Raw genomic sequence first — 12,973 nt, forward strand, 5'->3', positions numbered from 1 at the left:
TGTTTAAAGCACAAAGACTTCCTAAAAACTTCACCTCAGTAGTTCTGGAGCATTTAATGGACAGAGCCTCTGTGGAAGGAGCATCTCTGAGTAACGAGGAAACTCTCAGAACTCTCTGCCTCCTCCGCACTGGGACACTGACCAACAGGGTTTATGAAGTAAACAATTCAACAGCAGCCCTTCCGGAACAGCTCAGGGTGATGCACTCAGGAATTAAAGTCACATTTATTCCAGAAAAGAGTTTCCAGATAGGGAGCGCCCTGCAGTATTTTATGTCAATTTTCCCACAATGGCAGGTCCTTGGAGTAACATATAAATTCTCCTTATGTTGTGTAACAGTTAGTTGGAATTAGTAAACACATATTGTTTCATTAAAAATATTATGTTCCAGCACATGCATTTAATTTGCCATAAAGCATGGTATGTAAGAAATCACACCATTTGCAATAAATCTGAAAATATATTAGCATTTTTGTTTCTAATACAAGATATTTTATGCAAGTCGTAAAATTTCAGTGGTATATGGAAGGGGTCTTAGCGAAATACACAAAAAAATATGACTATAAACAAGCCATCATTCTGGTAAGAGGAAATACAAACAACCAGAATAAAAATAGTTGATGCACAAAAGCCATAATGAGGGGGTTGCTCAAAAAATAACTTCTACTTTGAATGGTTTGGATGAAATACAAATTATCCACAGAAAAGTGTGGACTGGCATAAATGTTTGTACAAAATTATAAGTATATTTCTAGAAGTATGCGAGAGACAACCGCCTGCATGCTGCACAAGGTCCCAACAACGCTCAGCGTAAGTGCTAGTGCACAGAGTCCAAACCACTGCATTTTAATTACTATGCAGCCTCAGATATATTGCCTTTGATATGGAAATGTTCTTGTTCTCTCATCTTCACATACGGTCTCATGCACAGAAATCTTTATCTGATTCATAAAAAATAAACTAGAATCCAATCTCAACACCTGACCTCAGTGCTTAGAAGTTTTTTACTAAGCATGGTGTCACTATAAAAAGAATGGGTAATATTGGTGTAAAGTTAGATATTTGGAGCAATGATATGAAGGATTTGCAGTTAGGAATCAAATCAATACTGCACCTCTGAGGTTTTAGAGTTTCCTATTGCCTTATGTCAGTCTACCAGTGACTGGAGACACAATTGACTACACCTTTCTGTGTAGCTCAAGAAGAAAGAAAAAATATTTAAATGACATCCTGTCTTGCCACCGATGGAAGAGATGCAACTCAGCCACTTGCTGTACGCAATAGGTTCTGAAATCTAATAAATCACTAACATCAAACTTTTCACCTTTTTTTTTTTTTAATTCGGATACTACATTCCTGAACATATTTTAAAGGTGTGCACTACAAAGTTTGCACAGGAAGAAGCAAAACATTTCCCAAGCTTTACTTCAACAAACAGGTAAAATAAACATAAACATACGAACCCAGTACTTTCCTGTATCTTATATTAATATGCTGGCCATAAGAAGGCTAAAAAATTTTGCTTTGACAAATTCTACTAGTCACTCAGAAAAAACATTAAATATTCAGGCCCATTTAGGTAATTATCCTAGCTCTATAGAATTACATTCTCTTTTTCTAAAGAACATGATCTGTGTAAGCTCTCTATAGATGATAATGGCCCATCTGTAAATCATTTTGTTGCAGGTTATCTGTTTTTTATCATTGCTAGTACCTGTCTGTCCCTGATATGATACCCTTAAACACATTAACTTGATGGAATGTTTTGCCTGACTTCAAAAAACATCCATTGATCCATTCTGCACTATAAAGGAATTACTCTGATTAACCTAGTTTAACAATATACCTAATTTTATCTTACCCTTTCCAATCCACAAGATTCAAGAAATATTCGATTGAACTAATTTCCAAGCAATGATTTTCAGACTTGGGACGCTGGTTTTTTTCTTCTTAATTTAAGAAGACAAAACAGTAAACATAAAACTGATATGAGTATTTTAAAATATACAAGAGGAGGAGAGAAATGTCTGTGTACTGATTCTTGTTTCTTTAAGAGAAAATCCATTTTTCAGGCTCCTGTTGTACTAATTGAAAGAGAATTATTTAAAACTTCACTGAATACTTGAATAGACGATGGGTATCTGTAGCAGTTTCACGAGTTCCAAAGAACTCTAGACTTTCTGAAAGACAGTAAACTAAAAATTGGCAGGAAATCTCTTACAATGATGTCACAAATATTTGTTGTTGCCACAGAACACTGTTTTAAAAGAACACCTACTTCTGTGCTGAAAAGGCTTTGGGAACATGTAATTATCCAGTTTTATCACTGCAGAAATCGGCTGCTTTCCAGCAAATACATCTATCAGATCTCTGTCTTCTCTGCAGAGCTACATCTAAATAAATAGGCACATATTTCAGACAGACATCACATCAGTCCAGGACACAGCCTTATAGTGATAGGATTTTATGGTGTTTTGTTGTTTTCATAATGTGATGCAAAGGCCTGCAATGACACATGGACAGATACATACTGTGGGAGAATCATGTGTCTAAAAAATTCCAAATGGCTCATACAAAAGAGAAGAAAATTCAATTTCTGCGGTTTGGTAACAAGTCCCCTAAAAGTTCCCATTCTCGCTCTTCTGCCTGAGGAAAAATAGAAAGTTGTGTACATAAAAATTACACAAAAAGCCACTGAAAGGGATTAACAGAAACCAGCTTGCTACAGTACAAACCTGAAACATGCACCTCTGTGTTTTGCTGCTACTTGACGAGTAGCACTTCACACAGCAGCACTTCTCTCCCGGGTTCTGACACCGTGCAGAAACGTCTCAAGGCTCTGCCTCTGTGATTTACTGTACCAACTGAAATGTTTTAAAAATATGTCGCTGTATGACTGCAGTTGACATAGTTCACATATACACAAACAGCCCTATTTACATAACTTTGGAAAACTTTAGCCATTACATGCAAGGTCTGCCAAACGAGCCCGCTGATCTCTAAAGTGACACTGTGGATAAAAGGAAATATACAACATCCCATTGTATGGGGTGGAAAGCCAAGTGCATCCTGGCGTTTCTTTCCGAAGTAATTTTTGTTCTAGGAAGTAAATAAATAAATAAATTGATCGACTGAAGCCTTTGGAGTGTGATCTATACACTTCCAAGGCAGAAATCTACCCAAGTGTAAAAGATTGATAGATATGCTTCCTGAAGTGTTATCTCCCAAGGTGATCACAGTGTTTAGCAGATAAAAGAGGACTAAAGAAAGTTTCTAATGCCAACTGAGAAAAAAAAATAGTATTTGTTATTGCTATCATCATGCAAAGCTCTGGCCTTTATTGCCACAAGCTATTTTAAGGCCTCCAAGAACTGCAGGGATATGTGAATACTTTGGACTAAAAATACGAACAAAGATGCAAAAAACATGTCCAAAGAGATTTTTTTTTTTCCCTGTTGAGCAGAAGAAGTTCGGCGGGAAATGACCACGAACAGTTGTTGGCCACATATTAAAAACCACTGGAGAGGGAACAAGCACTGGCAGTTCCCACTTGTGAACAAAACCAAGCTGACAAGTGAAGGCGACTAACTTTGGACATCAGCTATTATTTCCTACAAGTATTTTCTGCTGCTAAGGCACTCGTGGCCTTACCAGTGAAACTGATGGGCTCCACTTTGTTTCTCTTGTCGCTTTCCCCGGTGCGTAAACGCAAAAAAAAGGAAGAAAAGCAGCAGTTACATAAGTTGAGCGGAGAGTCGGGAACGTGCAGGGAGAGACAGCCATCTGTCTCGCTCCCTTTATGCTGTGTTATACACATGGCACTGGCTTGCACCCTGCCATCTAGCAGAGAAGGAAACCGAGGGAGCGCTGAGGCAGCCCAGTTCAGCCTCCCAGCAGAACCGAGACGGAGCAGCGCGCTGCAGGGAGGAGGGAGGGAATAATGCGTTTAGCAGAGGATGCGAGACTGCCGACCAAAGGGCCTCTTAGGCGCTCATCGCTGAATGAATTAAAGTTCCCGGCGACGAGGCCGGGGGAAGCGGGGCCAGCGACACGAGGAGTGTGACAGGAGAGAAGGGCCCGGGAGCCGCCAGCCCCCCGGGGACACGGCAGGCACACGTGCGGGGTCCCCGGCGCGGCCGCTCCGCCCCAAGCGGGGACCTGGGGCTCCGGGGGCCGGCCCGCCCCGGGGGCCGCTGCAGCCCAGGGCCGGGCCGGACTGGACGGGGCTGACCCGACCCGCCCGGTCCGGCCCCGCTCCCCTCCCCCGGCTGCGGGCGGGCGGCCGGCGCGGCCCGGGAAGCGGCCTGGAGAGCGGCGCTGGGAGCGATGCCCAGGGCTCACCTTCCCCTCCCCCCGGAGAAGCGCGCTTCAAAATGGTTTTGCAGGCGAGGCTGGCCAGGCTGCGCTCGGTGCAGGGCTTCCAAGAGCAGTGCCTGGGTTGGTTTCCGTATATTCTTTGGCTTTTAATAGCTAGCTGAGGGAAAAAAAGAAAGCATTATTGTTTTCTTTCTTTCCTTCTCTCATTGCCTATTCTAAATTTGACTCCAAAGTTTAAGCAGTTGAATTGGCTAATTCTGAATACAGTCTATTGAGAGACCAGACACAGCAGTATATCCCTGTATAGCAATAGATACAATGTGCTGAATTGGCAGTCTAATTATAAATGTGGCATTTGGACCTCCTTTCAGACCCAGTGCCACCTTACCTTATGAGGGAACTTCAACTACAGCAACTGTTCAAAACAAAATGCCATTACAGGATCAGCTTCACCCAACACTGGAACCAGCCAGGGGATTGTTTTACAAACAGCCTTTCTCACTTAACACAAGAATGTATTATAAGGAAAAGTTATGGATAGTGCAGAGTCTGAAGAAAACGCATATGTAGTTTCTGCCAGGTGTCGAGCTACTTCAAACTGCAGCATACTCCAAATGACCTCATTATTTTCTTTTAAATGTACTCACTATAAATAATTATTCCTTAGTTTTACTAGAATGAGCTGCTAGGTAGGCTTGCTGTTTATATTCCAAGCGTAGTGTGCATGTAACGTCATGAGCACAAAAACCCACGAAATATCCTGGCTCAAAACAAAAACCTGCAATAAGATCTTGCCAAAGAATCACGGGGTGCTGAAAAAAAGTTTTTTAAAGGGTCCTTTCCAGGGAAACGTTCGTATTTAATGGCAGGCTGCATGCACATATCTCACATTCATTCTTATTATTTACTTTATGGTATTATAATGGCTTAATTAAATGAGTGGGCACAAGCACGTCAATAAAACAAGTCAAGTCAAGTCGAAGACTCAAAACAGGTTTCAAAATTGCTCCATTACACGAATACAGAAAGGGAAATTCGTTAATTTTTGGACTTCAAACTCTGTTTGAGGACTGGGCAGAACTGTTCTCCTGTCCTCACGATCAGCACTGAAGATGGAAATGGCAAAAAAACGTTAAAGCGAGGGTAAAAGAAAGCAGCAGGAACAAAGTGCTGCTCGTGTGCCGAAGGCTATTTAAATTTGCTTAATAAACATACACCTTATCTACGAACAGCAGGCGAAGATATATTACTTTATCACAGAAAGTTTCACCTCTCTGTTTTTGGGAAACACCCCTAGGACAGCACTAATCTGCCGTCCCCAGGCTCCCACCGGGCTGCCTTTCTCTGCGGCCCCCCTTCTCCCCCACCCCGGCCACTCAGACGCAACACTAATTGTCCTTTCACGGTGCCACTTTCACTCCTTCCCGTCCTTTCACAAATAACAAAACCGCAGCAAAGCCCACGGAGAGGCGGCCCGCAGGAAGCGGAGGCAGCGCTCGGCCGGACAGGAGCGGTGCCTGCAGTGACCTCCGGGCCCCGCCGCACGGCTCGGGCCGCGCCCGGGGCCGCCGGCCCGGGGACACGCTCCGGCGGCTCGGCACGCGTGGAAGTACCTGCTCGCATCACGCCTGTCTGCTCTCCCTCTCCCCTGGCTACACCCAGCCGCGACCCCGCCGCCGGTACACGCGTGCATGCATTACACGAGCGGGCAGCGCCGGTGCCCGCTCCTCCCCGGAGCAGGGCAAGCCGCAGAGGCGCACTCATTAGCTCCCACTGATGATTCCTTTCAGGATCATGAATGGAACAATTGTCAAAAACTGCGGGAAAAAAAACAAGCCCCGAGACTATTATATACAGACACAGCTTGTGTGCGCGCATGTGACAGTTGCAGGCAACCCAGATTTGGCCATAAACTCTTCAGCGTTATCCGAGATAAAACATCAAATTGCTTGAACTGTAAAAGAGGCTTCTTATCCCCAATCCAAAGAAATAAACAGCTTCCAAGGTAGTGAAACTCAGGAAAAGAACAAGCTCTCCACAAGACACACCTTGCCTCACTCGTATCCTGCAGCACCGCCTGCAAACAGCTGCGCTAGCTTGTTGCAACTGCCACTATTTTATTTTAAAAGAAGAATAACAGTAATAATAGTAAGTGAAATACTTCCTGAAAACTTACTTTGCATTTAGTTTAGGCACTATTCTTTTTTTCAGCTCGCAAAGGAAGCCGTTTTGTCCAGGTTAGGTATTGTCTACTTATGGATCAGCCTCTGGCTAAGGGTTTATTTTAATTTATGGCTTATGCATTCTTTTAAGGTCGATTTGCATGACCTCCGGCAAAGAGCTAAGGCAGCAAGAAATCCCAGGTCGACTGTTGCCACAAAGCGGCACGCATCTCCCCTTCCCCGGGTGTAAACAGAGCTCTCTGATGATGGACTGCCTTCTTCCCCCCTCCCTGTGTATCACGAATTAGGGCGCGATATCGATTTTAAAGTTTTCGGTATAACTTTATCCAGGGCTCTGCCGGCAGAGATAAGGCGGCGGCGGCGGATCCTCGGGACAGCGCCGCGCCGTGGCCGAGCGCGGCACGGCCGCCGCCGCTCCCGCAGCTTTGTGTGCTCCCCGCAGCCGTCCCCGGCCAACTTCAAAGCACTCACCCACCTCAAACTTCGCGCAGAACCCACAAGCACCACTAAACTCCCCTCGCCTTTCTCCATCCCGCGTCTCTCGGGGTTATCCGCCAGGAGAAACCCACGCGAGCACTTCGGAGCAATGACAGCAGCGCTCCGCTCTCAAAGATTTATTTCGGATTTTATTTTTCCTCTCTTTCTCCCTCTCGTGTTAGTTCCTTACGTACAATATCTTCCCGCACCATGTGTTCGCCTGCCGTGGGTGATCTTAAAATACAACGCTGATCTGTCACTACATTTTAAAATAAACTCTACTCGGGAAGGATGAGAAAGTGTTGTGATTTCAAGGTACTGGGGTCCCTTAACGTCTCGGAAACCTCGGGATTCAAACAGCCCCGGAAACTCGCACGGGGACGAGACTATAACTACTTTTCCCTAAAGAGAAGGGAGGGAGGAAAAAAAAAAAAAAAAAAGGAAGAAAAAAGAAACACAACACCCTCGTGATATCAAAGTAAATAATCGTGCAGGGGGAGGCGGGGGAAGGGGTGAATTCAGCAATGTTAAAAGCTAAACAACAGATCTATCTCCGGACGCTGCTGCTTCACTCAATTGCAACTAATAACCCATTAAAGACAGCGCAGGGGGAACTGAATTCTCTCCTGCAAAGCGACATAAATCCAGCGAAAACCCATTAAACCACCGCCACCGCCACCAAGCCACGCAGCACTACACACCACAGCAAACAACAGGTATACAACACAATAGGGCTGGTTTTCCTGGTTACCTCCTCGGGATCCAGTGTGGCACAAAGCACTGGGAGAGCCTCCTTTTTTTTTTTTTTGCAACGCGCTTCGGTAATTTTCATTAAAAAAAAAAAATTAAAAATAAAAAAAAAAAAGAGGGAAGGAGGTGAAGGGGGGGAGGGAGGGGAGAGGAATAAATGGGTAGTAATTCGGTAAAATAAAATAAAATAAATGAACTAGAGTCTGCTGGTGTTTCTCCGGGCCATGGATGTGCAGGATCCCGATCGTTAGAAGTTTGCGGATGGGTTGCCTGGAGATTTGGTTACAATCAGGTTCATTTTTTTTTTTTTTCCTCCTGAAACAAGTGAAGGCGATGGTTACTGCTGTCAATCTTGGCAATCAATGTGAGCGGCCATGTCGTAAGTATTCAAAGCATTTCCCGTCGTGCAACATCAGAAAGTGAGTGGCCAGGGCATTGATCTGAGGAAGGCAAAAGGAGGCAGGGCTCCCCCGCCCAGACAGCACAGGCAAGATGAGACAACACAGGGAGAGAGAGGAGGGAGAGGGGAAGGGAGGGAGAGACAGAGAGAGAGGGAGAGAGAGAGAGAGAGGCTGGGAGCGAGCGGGGAGAGCAACAACTGCGGAGAAAGTGAGCACAAAACAGAAAGTGAAATCGGCGCGGGCTGCCAGCCGCATCCCCGCGCAGCTATCACCACTCACAGGGCCATTAGACACATGAAACCCTACACCGCTCCGCTCCCGCTAATGACCACTGATTGCCCGGAGTGGTGAGGAAAGGTACTAGAAAGTTACCGGGGAGGGGGTGCGAGGGCGGGGCGGGGGCCGGAAAAGGAGGAGGGGGAGCGGGGGGGTCCCGGGGGAGCCGGTTCGCGGGGCCGGGGCGGCGCGGGGGGAGAGCCGTGTCACACGGGGCCGGCCCGCCCTCCGCCCGCCGCGCTGCGTGGGGACACACACGCCGGGAGAGTCCCGCCGGCTCACGGGATACACCAGGAAAATAAAATTACAAGGGGGAAAAAAATTAAAAAAAAAGAAAAATCTGGAGAAAGACGATGTGCAGGAGGAGGGAAGGGCTGGCGGCGTGGGGAGGGAGCGGGGACGACGAGAGGGAAGCACTCAGCAAGCGCTTAGTGACAGCTGATAAATGGGTCTGTGAAGAGCCCGATCCCACAACACGGCCCGGAGGGGAAAAAATTTTTTTAAAAAATTACAAAAAAATTTTAAAGGGGGGCGGGGGTGGGGGAGATGAAATGGAAAGTATAAATTACAGCAGAGATGGGAGTCCAGCTAAAAGGTCCCGGGGGAGAGGAAGGGGAGAGAAGGCACTCAGAGTCCACAAACTATTTAGTGATGGATTCAGCAGAAAGGTGAAACGTGAGTGCAGTGAAAAGAGAAAGACAGGTATGGCCGGAGAGGAAAAACTGATTTAGGACGGACTCGAGCTGAAGTTGGGATTCTCGTGGCGACGACGACAAATTTTAGCAGCGGCAATATATAAATATCCCTCTCTCTGCCTACCAAAAGGCAACAGATAAGGACTGGAATATCAGCTTGAATACCAATTTAGGAACTCACGCTCTCTTGGAAGTGCTAATTGAAGGGGGGGGGGGAAGGAAAGATCTGGGAGAAAGAAGGGAAAAACTATAAGGAGCTGAGGAGAAAATCAACCAGTGGCAGAGTATTGCAAACCCAAGAAAGTCTCCCTGCTGTATTTTTGCATTCCAAAGGTAAACATAAAAGAGTCTTTCAAACTGTCAGGGGCCCGCAGATCAGGTGGGCAAACAGCGCTGCAGAGCGAACGTCTCCCTCTTTTGATATTATTCACACCTAGGCTAAACTGTTGTTAAGATGGGAGTGCGGAAAGCAACCTCAAGCCCACAAAATGAGAGAGAGAAGTTGTTGATTCATCTCTGTATTTTTGGCACTTTCTCCCCATTTTCCAGAAGGCGCCTGGAACAGTTAGTAACAGACAAACTTTTTAATTTTAAAATAGCTTCATAACTTATAGAGGCCAAAAAGACGAGGAGAGAGCCTGATTTCACTTTCCTTCTCTCTCAAGTAGAAATTTGCAGACTAGGTTAGACCCAGAAGCACACTCAGCCCCACTGTGAATGAACCTGGCTTCAGCAGGACGTGATGAAAATTGAACATTAACGCGATGGCACAGGACAGATAGGACCTGGCTCTGATTCATTTTGTTAACAAGCTGTAAAACTCTACACACTGCTAGAGGCATGCACGTTGCATCCTCTGCTATCCGAGGTGCTATCGCCCCTCTCGAGCCGAGTTCAGGGAAAAGGAGTTGTAAGTCAGAACCTCTTGAAATAGTGGACCTGTTTTATACGATATTTTTGGCAATTCCGCTACAATAAAAGGAGTAACCAAGTCCAATTCGGCAAGCAGCAAGCTCCTTGAAACAGAACTTTACAATTATCTAGTAAAGCTTTATCATCAAATTAGCTGATGAGGGCATAGTAGCTAATTCCCATGCATTCTTTCAATTTTAATAAAAGACACTAAAAAAGTGAAATTCAGAGATAAGGGGAAATTGTATGATTGTAAATACTGAGCTTGTATTCACCTGCATTCGGCTAATTCAGTGTATTCACCTTGCTGCAGTTACCCGGTGTATGGAATTAACAACAGTAAATAGCTGCCTCTCGAGATATTACTCTGTCATTTTTAATCTTTAATTACAAGAATTCCCGTGATTAGCCACTAACACTTTCCTTGTAACACATTTAAACCTGCTGCAAGTAAAGGAACTACCTTGACTTTTTGCACAACTAGTGTAGCTTTGGCACGCAAAAAAATCTTTAAAAAATTTAAATGAGCTATGTAAGAAAAGAGATGTAAATCAGAATACAAGGACGAATAGTCTGCCTCAGTCTGCAACTCTAGTAATTTGTTGCTGGAAGTTTTTTTTCTTCCAAGAGACAGAAAAGAAAAAAACAGCCCAAGCACTCCTCAAATGTAGCGCCTTATTAAATACGAAGCGGGAATGGGACGAGAGATAATTAAGGCATCAGATAAATCTAACCGCCCACCTAGCTCCAACTCGGGGGAGCATCCCGCTGCACTCCCGAAATTCCAGTGCAGGGAATGACACTGGGTTGGGGCAGGACACGGCAGGGATGCGGCCACGCTGCCATGCGGAGCGCAAGGAAAGCTCTCCAGCTTGTTGCTTCCCCTGTGTGATCAATTAAGTTACAGATGGAACTCACAGCGCCTGAGAGCGGCAACTTCTCGGCGGCAGGAAAAGAGGATTCCTTGGGCATTGTATGCAAATGTGAGTGTGTGTGTGTGTGCACGCTGCACGGGGATAATTGGGATGCCCTCTTTGTTTGCATAAGTGAACACCCGGCGTGCGGATCCGTATACACGTGCCGAGAAACAAGAAAACGCTTTCCCTTGGAGCGTTACCCCACTTTTAGAAACCGCGTTTGGAATGACTGCTCTTGCTTTGGCTTCCTGAAGGCTAAAGGCAGGCAGATGTTGAGGAGGGATGCTGACCTGCTGGGGGTGCCTGCCCAGGGAAGGGACCGCAGGCGCTCACATCAGGTCGGGGCACTTACCTGCGCACAGCTGTCATGGCATTTTGCGCCGTGTGCCTCACCAAATGCCTTAAAGTAAAGCAGTGTTCAACAAGCGAGGCAACCTGTCTGTGTGCTAAGTTGTACGTACCGCATCTTTAACCTGAGCAGCAAACCTGCAACTCCTGCAGAGTTGGCGGAACAGTCTCAGAAGTTTTGGATTCAAAGGGCAAGAAATTTCACTTTAAAAGTCATTCACCCACTTCTTAACTGCCCTCTCACCCCAGTTAATGCCGGACAATTAAGAAGCATGTTTATAAATTCCCTCTGCGGACACTGTCCGACAATGAAGGCTTGTTAGAGGCTTGGTAAAGATGTTCAGAGAAACTTTTGCGAAATAATCAACAGCATCTGAGAGAAAGCTAAAGGAAAAGAAGTTAAAGCCTGATAATCCGATTGGGAAAAAGTTTTGTTAGACTAGATAGAAGTAAATTACTGCACGTTTCTTCAAAAGCAAACCCATCAGCTGATACGAGTTCCCCTAGAACAAGAACCTCTGGCGAACTCCTCCAAATTTAGGGGACGTTTGCATTTTGTAACACTCAAAGCTAAAGATCCGTCTGAAAACAAAACCTCTGAATTCCTTACAGCGTCATCTGCCAACAAAATGTATTGTCTTGGCAGAAAAAGGATCAAGGAGAATTTAATTTCATTTTTAACTGTGCATCATCTTGATAGCGAAGGAAAAAGCCGCAGCAACAATCTCCCCGCTCCACGCCCCCGCCGTTCAGAAAAAAAAAAAAAAAAAAAAAAAAAAAAAAAAGGAAGGGGGGGAAGAGAGAACTGGAAAAACCACATAAACTTTTACAAAGAAAATAAAAGCAAGTTCGACATGAAAACCCCTTCCTGTCTCGGAAAGTTCATTTTAAAGGTCCCTTCTGTAAATCTAAAGTGCAAACACCAGGCTAAGGTAGTGAGTGGCTGGAATTTGCATGCTGATAAGAGAAGGCTGTTGTACTTACAGTGACAGAGGGCAGGCTGCGGAAGAAAAGCTGTTTGTGTTAGCCTGAGAGTCACCCAGGGCTGCAATGAGAGGAGAAGAGAGGAGTGGGAGTGCCAAGCTGGATACACCTTCACCGCATCTCATCACATCTGCCAGCCTCTCTCTCCCTCTCTCTTTCATTTCCACATTCCCTTTGTTCCTGAAAAAAAAAATCTACACGTCACATCAGTCCCCAGATGCAGTCTACACCAAAGAAAAAAAAAATGAATAATTCAATCAAACTGTGCATAGTCTCTAAGGCAATAAATCTATTGCACTTAAAGAAACGAAGGGTAATTACCGCTATAGAATTAGAATAAGGCCAGAGCGCGCAGGGATCCCAGGGTCTGTAAACTCCACGGTCAAATAAAGTTTCATTTATTTAATCCTTTGACAACCCCAATGTAAACTAAAGGGGAGGATCAGAACTTATTCCGGTTGGGTTTGAGAATGCTTGAAGTGAATGTTATAAAAGGAGAGCGCCCGTGGTCTGTGACAAACACAATGCAAGGGAGTAGAAGTGTTTCACTGCATCACCTCCAGGGTCCGTTCCCCCCTCCCTAATGAAGAGCAGACCACACTCCCACTTCCACCGGCTCCTGCTGCTCGCTGCAAGTGCAGCGGGGATTGCTGGCAGCCAGCAGCCGCCTTACCTGCTCCCGAGCGCCAGCACAGCCTGACAAAAACTCAGGG

General features: G+C 45.5%; 1 protein-coding gene and 1 long non-coding RNA gene across 3 annotated transcripts in view; one reads left to right on the top strand and one right to left on the bottom strand.

The window, feature by feature from the left end:
- Positions 1-7,775, bottom strand: part of SOX6 (SRY-box transcription factor 6) — a 362,938-nt gene extending 355,163 nt beyond the window's left edge. The window contains exon 1 of the mRNA XM_050975367.1: positions 7,729-7,775. The gene's annotated coding sequence lies outside the window, so the exon portion shown is untranslated. The remainder of the gene's footprint in view (positions 1-7,728) is intronic.
- LOC127059685 (uncharacterized) lies at positions 6,500-12,256 on the top strand. Of its 2 annotated transcripts, none has more exons than XR_007777702.1 (3): positions 6,500-7,693; positions 8,053-8,485; positions 10,913-12,256. It is a non-coding gene; the product is annotated as an uncharacterized LOC127059685 (long non-coding RNA). The 2 variants fall into 2 exon arrangements; XR_007777701.1 differs by having other exon boundaries at positions 8,053-8,106.
- The last annotated feature ends 717 nt before the right edge of the window (positions 12,257-12,973 follow it).

The sequence above is a fragment of the Serinus canaria genome, chromosome 5 (assembly GCF_022539315.1).
Source record: "Serinus canaria isolate serCan28SL12 chromosome 5, serCan2020, whole genome shotgun sequence".
NCBI lineage: Eukaryota > Metazoa > Chordata > Aves > Passeriformes > Fringillidae > Serinus > Serinus canaria.